Source organism: Myotis daubentonii, chromosome 7 (genome assembly GCF_963259705.1).
Source record: "Myotis daubentonii chromosome 7, mMyoDau2.1, whole genome shotgun sequence".
In the NCBI taxonomy this organism is placed as follows: domain Eukaryota; kingdom Metazoa; phylum Chordata; class Mammalia; order Chiroptera; family Vespertilionidae; genus Myotis; species Myotis daubentonii.
Genome location: NC_081846.1, coordinates 95,673,523 through 95,686,058, shown reverse-complemented (window position 1 = coordinate 95,686,058; position 12,536 = coordinate 95,673,523).

Here is a 12,536-nt window from a genome sequence, read left to right as displayed (position 1 = left end):
GAACTATCATTGTGTATTTTAATAGTTTTACCAAAATTAGACAGTTTGCTTAGAAGTATTTACTGGAATCGTCACCATTTTAACTGATTCACACAAAAAAAACGCCAAAGCCAATCCTCCTTAATTGTAAACAAAAACACTATTCTCGTCATTCCAAGGCTTTAGACACCAATTCTGAGCTCTGTAAGCATGAACTCTTAATATTTCAAAGCACAGTCCCGTGAAAACGCCACCGGAATTACCCGGAGACGTAAATATTACCAGTATTTGCGTCATTTCACAGCTTTCCACTAGAAACCTCCGTGATTGAATACGACAGTAAATGTAGTAAGAATCTATTTAAGTGTACTTGAGGTGTTTCTTACACGTTGTTAGTCCTTTCTGGGAACTATCATTGTGTATTTTAACAGTTTTACCAAAATTAGACAGTTTGCTTAGAAGTATTTACCGGAATAGTCACCATTTTAACTGATTCACACAAAAAAACGCCAAAGCCAATGCTCGTTAATTGTAAACAGAAACACTATTCTCGTCATTCCAAGGCGTTAGACACCAATTCTGAGCTCTGTAAGCATGAAGTCTTAATATTTCAAAGCACAGTCCCGTGAAAACGCCACCGGAAGTACCCGGAGACGTAAATATTACCAGTATTTGCGTCATTGCACGGTCTTTCACTGGAAACCTCCGTGACTGAATACGACAGTAAATCTAGTAAGACTCTATTTACGTGTACTTGAGGTGTTTCTTACACGTTCTTAATCATTTCTGGGAACTATCATTGTGTATTTTAACAGTTTTACCAAAATTAGAGAGTTTGCTTAGAAGTATTTACCGGAATCGTCACCATTTTAACTGATTCACACAAAAAAAACGCCAAAGCCAATCCTCCTTAATTGAAAGAGAAACAATATTCTCATCATTCCAAGGCTTTAGACACCAATTCTGAGCTCTGTAAGCATGAACTCTTAATATTTCAAAGCACAGTCCCATGAAAACGCCACCGGAAGTACCCGGAGACATAAATATTACCAGTATTTGCGTCATTTCACAGCTTTCCACTAGCAACCTCCGTGATTGAATACTACAGTAAATGTAGTAAGAATCTATTTAAGTGTTTCTTACACGTTGTTAGTCCATTCTGAGAACTATCATTGTGTATTTTAACAGTTTTACCAAAATTAGACAGTTTGCTTAGAAGTATTTACCGGAATAGTCACCATTTTAACTGATTCACACAAAAAAACGCCAAAGCCAATCCTCGTTAATTGTAAAGAGAAAAAATATTCTCGTCATTCCAATGCTTCAGACACCAATTCTGAGCTCTGTAAGCATGAACTCTTAATATGTCAAAGCACAGTCAGGTGAAAACGCCACCGGAATTACCCGGAGACATAAATATTACCAGAATTTGCGTCATTTCACAGCTTTCCACTAGAAACCTCCGTGATTGAATACGACAGTAAATGTAGTAAGAATCTATTTAAGTGTACTTGAGGTGTTTCTTACACGTTGTTAGTCCTTTCTGGGAACTATCATTGTGTATTTTAACAGTTTTACCAAAATTAGACAGTTTGCTTAGAAGTATTTACCGGAATAGTCACCATTTTAACTGATTCACACAAAAAAACGCCAAAGCCAATCCTCCTTAATTGTAAAGAGAAAAAATATTCTCGTCATTCCAAGGCTTCAGACACCAATTCTGAGCTCTGTAAGCATGAACTCTTAATATTTCAAAGCACAGTCCGGTGAAAACGCCACCGGAATTACCCGGAGACATAAATATTACCAGTATTTGCGTCATTTCACAGCTTTCCACTAGAAACCTCCATGATTGAATACGACAGTAAATGTAGTAAGAATCTATTTAAGTGTACTTGAGGTGTTTCTTACACGTTGTTAGTCCTTTCTGGGAACTATCATTGTGTATTTTAACAGTTTTACCAAAATTAGACAGTTTGCTTAGAAGTATTTGCCGGAATAGTCACCATTTTAACTGATTCACACAAAAAAACGCCAAAGCCAATCCTCCTTAATTGTAAACAAAAACACTATTCTCATCATTCCAAGGCTTTAGACACCAATTCTGAGCTCGGTAAGCATGAACTCTTAATATTTCAAAGCACAGTCCCGTGAAAACGCCACCGGAAGTACCCGGAGACGTAAATATTACCAGTATTTGCGTCATTTCACAGTCTTTCACTGGAAACCTCCGTGACTGAATACGACAGTAAATGTGGTAAGACTCTATTTACGTGTACTTGAGGTGTTTCTTACACGTTCTTAGTCATTTCTGGGAACTATCATTGTGTATTTTAACAGTTTTACCAAAATTAGAAAGTTTGCTTAGAAGTATTTACCGGAATCGTCACCATTTTAACTGATTCACACAAAAAAAACGCCAAAGCGAATCCTCCTTAATTGTAAACAAAAACCCTATTCTCGTCATTCCAAGGCTTTAGACACCAATTCTGAGCTCTGTAAGCATGAACTCTTAATATTTCAAAGCACAGTCCCGTGAAAACGCCACCGGAATTACCCGGAGACATAAATATTACCAGTATTTGCGTCATTTCACAGCTTTCCACTAGAAACCTCCGTGATTGAATACGACAGTAAATGTAGTAAGAATCTATTTAAGTGTTTCTTACACGTTGTTAGTCCTTTCTGGGAACTATCATTGTGTATTTTAATAGTTTTACCAAAATTAGACAGTTTGCTTAGAAGTATTTACTGGAATAGTCACCATTTTAACTGATTCACACAAAAAAAACGCCAAAGCCAATCCTCCTTAATTGTAAACAAAAACACTATTCTCGTCATTCCAAGGCTTTAGACACCAATTCTGAGCTCTGTAACCATGAACTCTTAATATTTCAAAGCACAGTCCCGTGAAAACGCCACCGGAAGTAACCGGAGACGTAAATATTACCAGTATTTGCGTCATTTCACAGCTTTCCACTAGAAACCTCCGTGATTGAATACGACAGTAAATATAGTAAGAATCTATTTAAGTGTACTTGAGGTGTTTCTTACACGTTGTTAGTCCTTTCTGGGAACTATCATTGTGTATTTTAACAGTTTTACCAAAATTAGACAGTTTGCTTAGAAGTATTTACCGGAATAGTCACCATTTTAACTGATTCACACAAAAAAACGCCAAAGCCAATGCTCGTTAATTGTAAACAGAAACACTATTCTCGTCATTCCAAGGCGTTAGACACCAATTCTGAGCTCTGTAAGCATGAAGTCTTAATATTTCAAAGCACAGTCCCGTGAAAACGCCACCGGAAGTACCCGGAGACGTAAATATTACCAGTATTTGCGTCATTGCACGGTCTTTCACTGGAAACCTCCGTGACTGAATACGACAGTAAATCTAGTAAGACTCTATTTACGTGTACTTGAGGTGTTTCTTACACGTTCTTAATCATTTCTGGGAACTATCATTGTGTATTTTAACAGTTTTACCAAAATTAGAGAGTTTGCTTAGAAGTATTTACCGGAATCGTCACCATTTTAACTGATTCACACAAAAAAAACGCCAAAGCCAATCCTCCTTAATTGAAAGAGAAACAATATTCTCATCATTCCAAGGCTTTAGACACCAATTCTGAGCTCTGTAAGCATGAACTCTTAATATTTCAAAGCACAGTCCCATGAAAACGCCACCGGAAGTACCCGGAGACATAAATATTACCAGTATTTGCGTCATTTCACAGCTTTCCACTAGCAACCTCCGTGATTGAATACTACAGTAAATGTAGTAAGAATCTATTTAAGTGTTTCTTACACGTTGTTAGTCCATTCTGAGAACTATCATTGTGTATTTTAACAGTTTTACCAAAATTAGACAGTTTGCTTAGAAGTATTTACCGGAATAGTCACCATTTTAACTGATTCACACAAAAAAACGCCAAAGCCAATCCTCGTTAATTGTAAAGAGAAAAAATATTCTCGTCATTCCAAGGCTTCAGACACCAATTCTGAGCTCTGTAAGCATGAACTCTTAATATTTCAAAGCACAGTCCGGTGAAAACGCCACCGGAATTACCCGGAGACATAAATATTACCAGTATTTGCGTCATTTCACAGCTTTCCACTAGAAACCTCCGTGATTGAATACGACAGTAAATGTAGTAAGAATCTATTTAAGTGTACTTGAGGTGTTTCTTACACGTTGTTAGTCCTTTCTGGGAACTATCATTGTGTATTTTAACAGTTTTACCAAAATTAGACAGTTTGCTTAGAAGTATTTACCGGAATAGTCACCATTTTAACTGATTCACACAAAAAAACGCCAAAGCCAATCCTCCTTAATTGTAAAGAGAAAAAATATTCTCGTCATTCCAAGGCTTCAGACACCAATTCTGAGCTCTGTAAGCATGAACTCTTAATATTTCAAAGCACAGTCCGGTGAAAACGCCACCGGAATTACCCGGAGACATAAATATTACCAGTATTTGCGTCATTTCACAGCTTTCCACTAGAAACCTCCGTGATTGAATACGACAGTAAATGTAGTAAGAATCTATTTAAGTGTACTTGAGGTGTTTCTTACACGTTGTTAGTCCTTTCTGGGAACTATCATTGTGTATTTTAACAGTTTTACCAAAATTAGACAGTTTGCTTAGAAGTATTTGCCGGAATAGTCACCATTTTAACTGATTCACACAAAAAAACGCCAAAGCCAATCCTCGTTAATTGTAAACAGAAACACTATTCTCGTCATTCCAAGGCGTTAGACACCAATTCTGAGCTCTGTAAGCATGTAGTCTTAATATTTCAAAGCACAGTCCCATGAAAACGCCACCGGAAGTACCCGGAGACGTAAATATTACCAGTATTTGCGTCATTGCACGGTCTTTCACTGGAAACCTCCGTGACTGAATACGACAGTAAATGTAGTAAGACTCTATTTACGTGTACTTGAGGTGTTTCTTACACGTTCTTAATCATTTCTGGGAACTATCATTGTGTATTTTAACAGTTTTACCAAAATTAGAGAGATTGCTTAGAAGTATTTACCGGAATCGTCACCATTTTAACTGATTCACACAAAAAAAAAGCCAAAGCCAATCCTCCTTAATTGAAAGAGAAACAATATTCTCATCTTTCCAAGGCTTTAGACACCAATTCTGAGCTCTGTAAGCATGAACTCTTAATATTTCAAAGCACAGTCCCGTGAAAACGCCACCGGAAGTACCCGGAGACATAAATATTACCAGTATTTGCGTCATTTCACAGCTTTCCACTAGAAACCTCCGTGATTGAATACGACAGTAAATGTAGTAAGAATCTATTTAAGTGTTTCTTACACGTTGTTAGTCCTTTCTGGGAACTATCATTGTGTATTTTAACAGTTTTACCAAAATTAGACAGTTTGCTTAGAAGTATTTACAGGAATCGTCACCATTTTAACTGATTCACACAAAAAAACGCCAAAGCCAATCCTCCTTAATTGTAAAGAGAAACAATATTCTCATCATTCCAAGGCTTTAGACACCAATTCTGAGCTCGGTAAGCATGAACTCTTAATATTTCAAAGCACAGTCCCGTGAAAACGCCACCGGAAGTACCCGGAGATGTAAATATTACCAGTATTTGCGTCATTTCACAGCTTTCCACTAGCAACCTCCGTGATTGAATACTACAGTAAATGTAGTAAGAATCTATTTAAGTGTTTCTTACACGTTGTTAGTCCATTCTGAGAACTATCATTGTGTATTTTAACAGTTTTACCAAAATTAGACAGTTTGCTTAGAAGTATTTACCGGAATAGTCACCATTTTAACTGATTCACACAAAAAAACGCCAAAGCCAATCCTCGTTAATTGTAAAGAGAAAAAATATTCTCGTCATTCCAAGGCTTCAGACACCAATTCTGAGCTCTGTAAGCATGAACTCTTAATATTTCAAAGCACAGTCCGGTGAAAACGCCACCGGAATTACCCGGAGACATAAATATTACCAGTATTTGCGTCATTTCACAGCTTTCCACTAGAAACCTCCGTGATTGAATACGACAGTAAATGTAGTAAGAATCTATTTAAGTGTACTTGAGGTGTTTCTTACACGTTGTTAGTCCTTTCTGGGAACTATCATTGTGTATTTTAACAGTTTTACCAAAATTAGACAGTTTGCTTAGAAGTATTTACCGGAATAGTCACCATTTTAACTGATTCACACAAAAAAACGCCAAAGCCAATCCTCCTTAATTGTAAAGAGAAAAAATATTCTCGTCATTCCAAGGCTTCAGACACCAATTCTGAGCTCTGTAAGCATGAACTCTTAATATTTCAAAGCACAGTCCGGTGAAAACGCCACCGGAATTACCCGGAGACATAAATATTACCAGTATTTGCGTCATTTCACAGCTTTCCACTAGAAACCTCCGTGATTGAATACGACAGTAAATGTAGTAAGAATCTATTTAAGTGTACTTGAGGTGTTTCTTACACGTTGTTAGTCCTTTCTGGGAACTATCATTGTGTATTTTAACAGTTTTACCAAAATTAGACAGTTTGCTTAGAAGTATTTGCCGGAATAGTCACCATTTTAACTGATTCACACAAAAAAACGCCAAAGCCAATCCTCGTTAATTGTAAACAGAAACACTATTCTCGTCATTCCAAGGCGTTAGACACCAATTCTGAGCTCTGTAAGCATGTAGTCTTAATATTTCAAAGCACAGTCCCATGAAAACGCCACCGGAAGTACCCGGAGACGTAAATATTACCAGTATTTGCGTCATTGCACGGTCTTTCACTGGAAACCTCCGTGACTGAATACGACAGTAAATGTAGTAAGACTCTATTTACGTGTACTTGAGGTGTTTCTTACACGTTCTTAATCATTTCTGGGAACTATCATTGTGTATTTTAACAGTTTTACCAAAATTAGAGAGATTGCTTAGAAGTATTTACCGGAATCGTCACCATTTTAACTGATTCACACAAAAAAAAAGCCAAAGCCAATCCTCCTTAATTGAAAGAGAAACAATATTCTCATCTTTCCAAGGCTTTAGACACCAATTCTGAGCTCTGTAAGCATGAACTCTTAATATTTCAAAGCACAGTCCCGTGAAAACGCCACCGGAAGTACCCGGAGACATAAATATTACCAGTATTTGCGTCATTTCACAGCTTTCCACTAGAAACCTCCGTGATTGAATACGACAGTAAATGTAGTAAGAATCTATTTAAGTGTTTCTTACACGTTGTTAGTCCTTTCTGGGAACTATCATTGTGTATTTTAACAGTTTTACCAAAATTAGACAGTTTGCTTAGAAGTATTTACAGGAATCGTCACCATTTTAACTGATTCACACAAAAAAACGCCAAAGCCAATCCTCCTTAATTGTAAAGAGAAACAATATTCTCATCATTCCAAGGCTTTAGACACCAATTCTGAGCTCGGTAAGCATGAACTCTTAATATTTCAAAGCACAGTCCCGTGAAAACGCCACCGGAAGTACCCGGAGATGTAAATATTACCAGTATTTGCGTCATTTCACAGCTTTTCACTGGAAACCTCCGTGACTGAATATGACAGTAAATGTAGTAAGACTCTATTTACGTGTACTTGAGGTGTTTCTTACACGTTCTTAATCATTTCTGGGAACTATCATTGTGTATTTTAACAGTTTTACCAAAATTAGACAGTTTGCTTAGAAGTATTTACCAGAATCGTCATCATTTTAACTGATTCACACAAAAAAACGCCAAAGCCAATCCTCCTTAATTGTAAAGAGAAAAAATATTCTCGTCATTCCAAGGCTTCAGACACCAATTCTGAGCTCTGTAAGCATGAACTCTTAATATTTCAAAGCACAGTCCCGTGAAAACGCCACCGGAAGTACCCGGAGACGTAAATATTACCAGTATTTGCGTCATTTCACAGCTTTCCACTAGAAACCTCCGTGATTGAATACGACAGTAAATGTAGTAAGACTCTATTTACGTGTACTTGAGGTGTTTCTTACACGTTGTTAGTCCTTTCTGGGAACTATCATTGTGTATTTTAACAGTTTTACCAAAATTAGAAAGTTTGCTTAGAAGTATTTACCGGAATCGTCACCATTTTAACTGATTCACACAAAAAAACGCCAAAGCGAATCCTCCTTAATTGTAAACAAAAACACTATTCTCGTCATTCCAAGGCTTTAGACACCAATTCTGAGCTCTGTAAGCATGAACTCTTAATATTTCAAAGCACAGTCCGGTGAAAACGCCACCGGAATTACCCGGAGACATAAATATTACCAGTATTTGCGTCATTTCACAGCTTTCCACTAGAAACCTCCGTGATTGAATACGACAGTAAATGTAGTAAGAATCTATTTAAGTGTTTCTTACACGTTGTTAGTCCTTTCTGGGAACTATCATTGTGTATTTTAACAGTTTTACCAAAATTAGACAGTTTGCTTAGAAGTATTTACTGGAATCGTCACCATTTTAACTGATTCACACAAAAAAAACGCCAAAGCCAATCCTCCTTAATTGTAAAGAGAAACAATATTCTCATCATTCCAAGGCTTTAGACACCAATTCTGAGCTCTGTAAGCATGAACACTTAATTTCTCAAAGCACAGTCCCGTGAAAACGCCACCGGAAGTACCCGGAGACATAAATATTACCAGTATTTGCCTCTTTCACAGCTTTCCACTGGAAACCTCCGTGACTGAATAGGACAGTAAATGTAGTAAGACTCTATTTACGTGTACTTGAGGTGTTTCTTACACGTTCTTAATCATTTCTGGGAACTATCATTGTGTATTTTAACAGTTTTACCAAAATTAGAAAGTTTGCTTAGAAGTATTTACCGGAATTGTCACCATTTTAACTGATTCACACAAAAAAACCGCCAAAGCCAATCCTCCTTAATTGTAAACAAAAACACTATTCTCGTCATTCCAAGGCTTTAGACACCAATTCTGAGCTCTGTAAGCATGAACTCTTAATATTTCAAAGCACAGTCCCGTGAAAACGCCACCGGAAGTACCCGGAGACGTAAATATTACCAGTATTTGCGTCATTTCACAGCTTTCCACTAGAAACCTCCGTGATTGAATACGACAGTAAATGTAGTAAGAATCTATTTAAGTGTACTTGAGGTGTTTCTTACACGTTGTTAGTCCTTTCTGGGAACTATCATTGTGTATTTTAACAGTTTTACCAAAATTAGAAAGTTTGCTTAGAAGTATTTACCGGAATCGTCACCATTTTAACTGATTCACACAAAAAAACGCCAAAGCCAATCCTCCTTAATTGTAAAGAGAAAAAATATTCTCTTCATTCCAAGGCTTCAGACACCAATTCTGAGCTCTGTAAGCATGAACTCTTAATTTTTCAAAGCACAGTCCCGTGAAAACGCCACCGGAATTCACCGGAGACGTAAATGTTACCAGTATTTGCGTCATTTCACAGCTTTCCACTGGAAACCTCCGTGACTGAATGAGACAGTAACTGTAGTAAGACTCTATTTACGTGTACTTGAGGTGTTTCTTACACGTTCTTAGTCATTTCTGGGAACTATCATTGTGTATTTTAACAGTTTCACCAAAATTAGAGAGTTTGCTTAGAAGTATTTACCGGAATCGTCACCATTTTAACTGATTCACACAAAAAAACGCCAAAGCCAATCCTCCTTAATTGTAAAGAGAAACAATATTCTCATCATTCCAAGGCTTTAGACACCAATTCTGAGCTCTGTAAGCATGAACTCTTAATATTTCAAAGCACAGTCCGGTGAAAACGCCACCGGAATTACCCGGAGACATAAATATTACCAGTATTTGCGTCATTTCACAGCTTTCCACTAGAAACCTCCGTGATTGAATACGACAGTAAATGTAGTAAGAATCTATTTAAGTGTTTCTTACACGTTGTTAGTCCTTTCTGGGAACTATCATTGTGTATTTTAACAGTTTTACCAAAATTAGACAGTTTGCTTAGAAGTATTTACTGGAATCGTCACCATTTTAACTGATTCACACAAAAAAAACGCCAAAGCCAATCCTCCTTAATTGTAAAGAGAAACAATATTCTCATCATTCCAAGGCTTTAGACACCAATTCTGAGCTCTGTAAGCATGAACACTTAATTTCTCAAAGCACAGTCCCGTGAAAACGCCACCGGAAGTACCCGGAGACATAAATATTACCAGTATTTGCCTCTTTCACAGCTTTCCACTGGAAACCTCCGTGACTGAATAGGACAGTAAATGTAGTAAGACTCTATTTACGTGTACTTGAGGTGTTTCTTACACGTTCTTAATCATTTCTGGGAACTATCATTGTGTATTTTAACAGTTTTACCAAAATTAGAAAGTTTGCTTAGAAGTATTTACCGGAATTGTCACCATTTTAACTGATTCACACAAAAAAACCGCCAAAGCCAATCCTCCTTAATTGTAAACAAAAACACTATTCTCGTCATTCCAAGGCTTTAGACACCAATTCTGAGCTCTGTAAGCATGAACTCTTAATATTTCAAAGCACAGTCCCGTGAAAACGCCACCGGAAGTACCCGGAGACGTAAATATTACCAGTATTTGCGTCATTTCACAGCTTTCCACTAGAAACCTCCGTGATTGAATACGACAGTAAATGTAGTAAGAATCTATTTAAGTGTACTTGAGGTGTTTCTTACACGTTGTTAGTCCTTTCTGGGAACTATCATTGTGTATTTTAACAGTTTTACCAAAATTAGAAAGTTTGCTTAGAAGTATTTACCGGAATCGTCACCATTTTAACTGATTCACACAAAAAAACGCCAAAGCCAATCCTCCTTAATTGTAAAGAGAAAAAATATTCTCTTCATTCCAAGGCTTCAGACACCAATTCTGAGCTCTGTAAGCATGAACTCTTAATTTTTCAAAGCACAGTCCCGTGAAAACGCCACCGGAATTCACCGGAGACGTAAATGTTACCAGTATTTGCGTCATTTCACAGCTTTCCACTGGAAACCTCCGTGACTGAATGAGACAGTAACTGTAGTAAGACTCTATTTACGTGTACTTGAGGTGTTTCTTACACGTTCTTAGTCATTTCTGGGAACTATCATTGTGTATTTTAACAGTTTCACCAAAATTAGAGAGTTTGCTTAGAAGTATTTACCGGAATCGTCACCATTTTAACTGATTCACACAAAAAAACGCCAAAGCCAATCCTCCTTAATTGTAAAGAGAAACAATATTCTCATCATTCCAAGGCTTTAGACACCAATTCTGAGCTCTGTAAGCATGAACTCTTAATATTTCAAAGCACAGTCCGGTGAAAACGCCACCGGAATTACGCGGAGACATAAATATTACCAGTATTTGCGTCATTTCACAGCTTTCCACTAGAAACCTCCGTGATTGAATACGACAGTAAATGTAGTAAGAATCTATTTAAGTGTTTCTTACACGTTGTTAGTCCTTTCTGGGAACTATCATTGTGTATTTTAACAGTTTTACCAAAATTAGACAGTTTGCTTAGAAGTATTTACTGGAATCGTCACCATTTTAACTGATTCACACAAAAAAAACGCCAAAGCCAATCCTCCTTAATTGTAAAGAGAAACAATATTCTCATCATTCCAAGGCTTTAGACACCAATTCTGAGCTCTGTAAGCATGAACACTTAATTTCTCAAAGCACAGTCCCGTGAAAACGCCACCGGAAGTACCCGGAGACATAAATATTACCAGTATTTGCCTCTTTCACAGCTTTCCACTGGAAACCTCCGTGACTGAATAGGACAGTAAATGTAGTAAGACTCTATTTACGTGTACTTGAGGTGTTTCTTACACGTTCTTAATCATTTCTGGGAACTATCATTGTGTATTTTAACAGTTTTACCAAAATTAGAAAGTTTGCTTAGAAGTATTTACCGGAATTGTCACCATTTTAACTGATTCACACAAAAAAACCGCCAAAGCCAATCCTCCTTAATTGTAAACAAAAACACTATTCTCGTCATTCCAAGGCTTTAGACACCAATTCTGAGCTCTGTAAGCATGAACTCTTAATATTTCAAAGCACAGTCCCGTGAAAACGCCACCGGAAGTACCCGGAGACGTAAATATTACCAGTATTTGCGTCATTTCACAGCTTTCCACTAGAAACCTCCGTGATTGAATACGACAGTAAATGTAGTAAGAATCTATTTAAGTGTACTTGAGGTGTTTCTTACACGTTGTTAGTCCTTTCTGGGAACTATCATTGTGTATTTTAACAGTTTTACCAAAATTAGAAAGTTTGCTTAGAAGTATTTACCGGAATCGTCACCATTTTAACTGATTCACACAAAAAAACGCCAAAGCCAATCCTCCTTAATTGTAAAGAGAAAAAATATTCTCTTCATTCCAAGGCTTCAGACACCAATTCTGAGCTCTGTAAGCATGAACTCTTAATTTTTCAAAGCACAGTCCCGTGAAAACGCCACCGGAATTCACCGGAGACGTAAATGTTACCAGTATTTGCGTCATTTCACAGCTTTCCACTGGAAACCTCCGTGACTGAATGAGACAGTAACTGTAGTAAGACTCTATTTA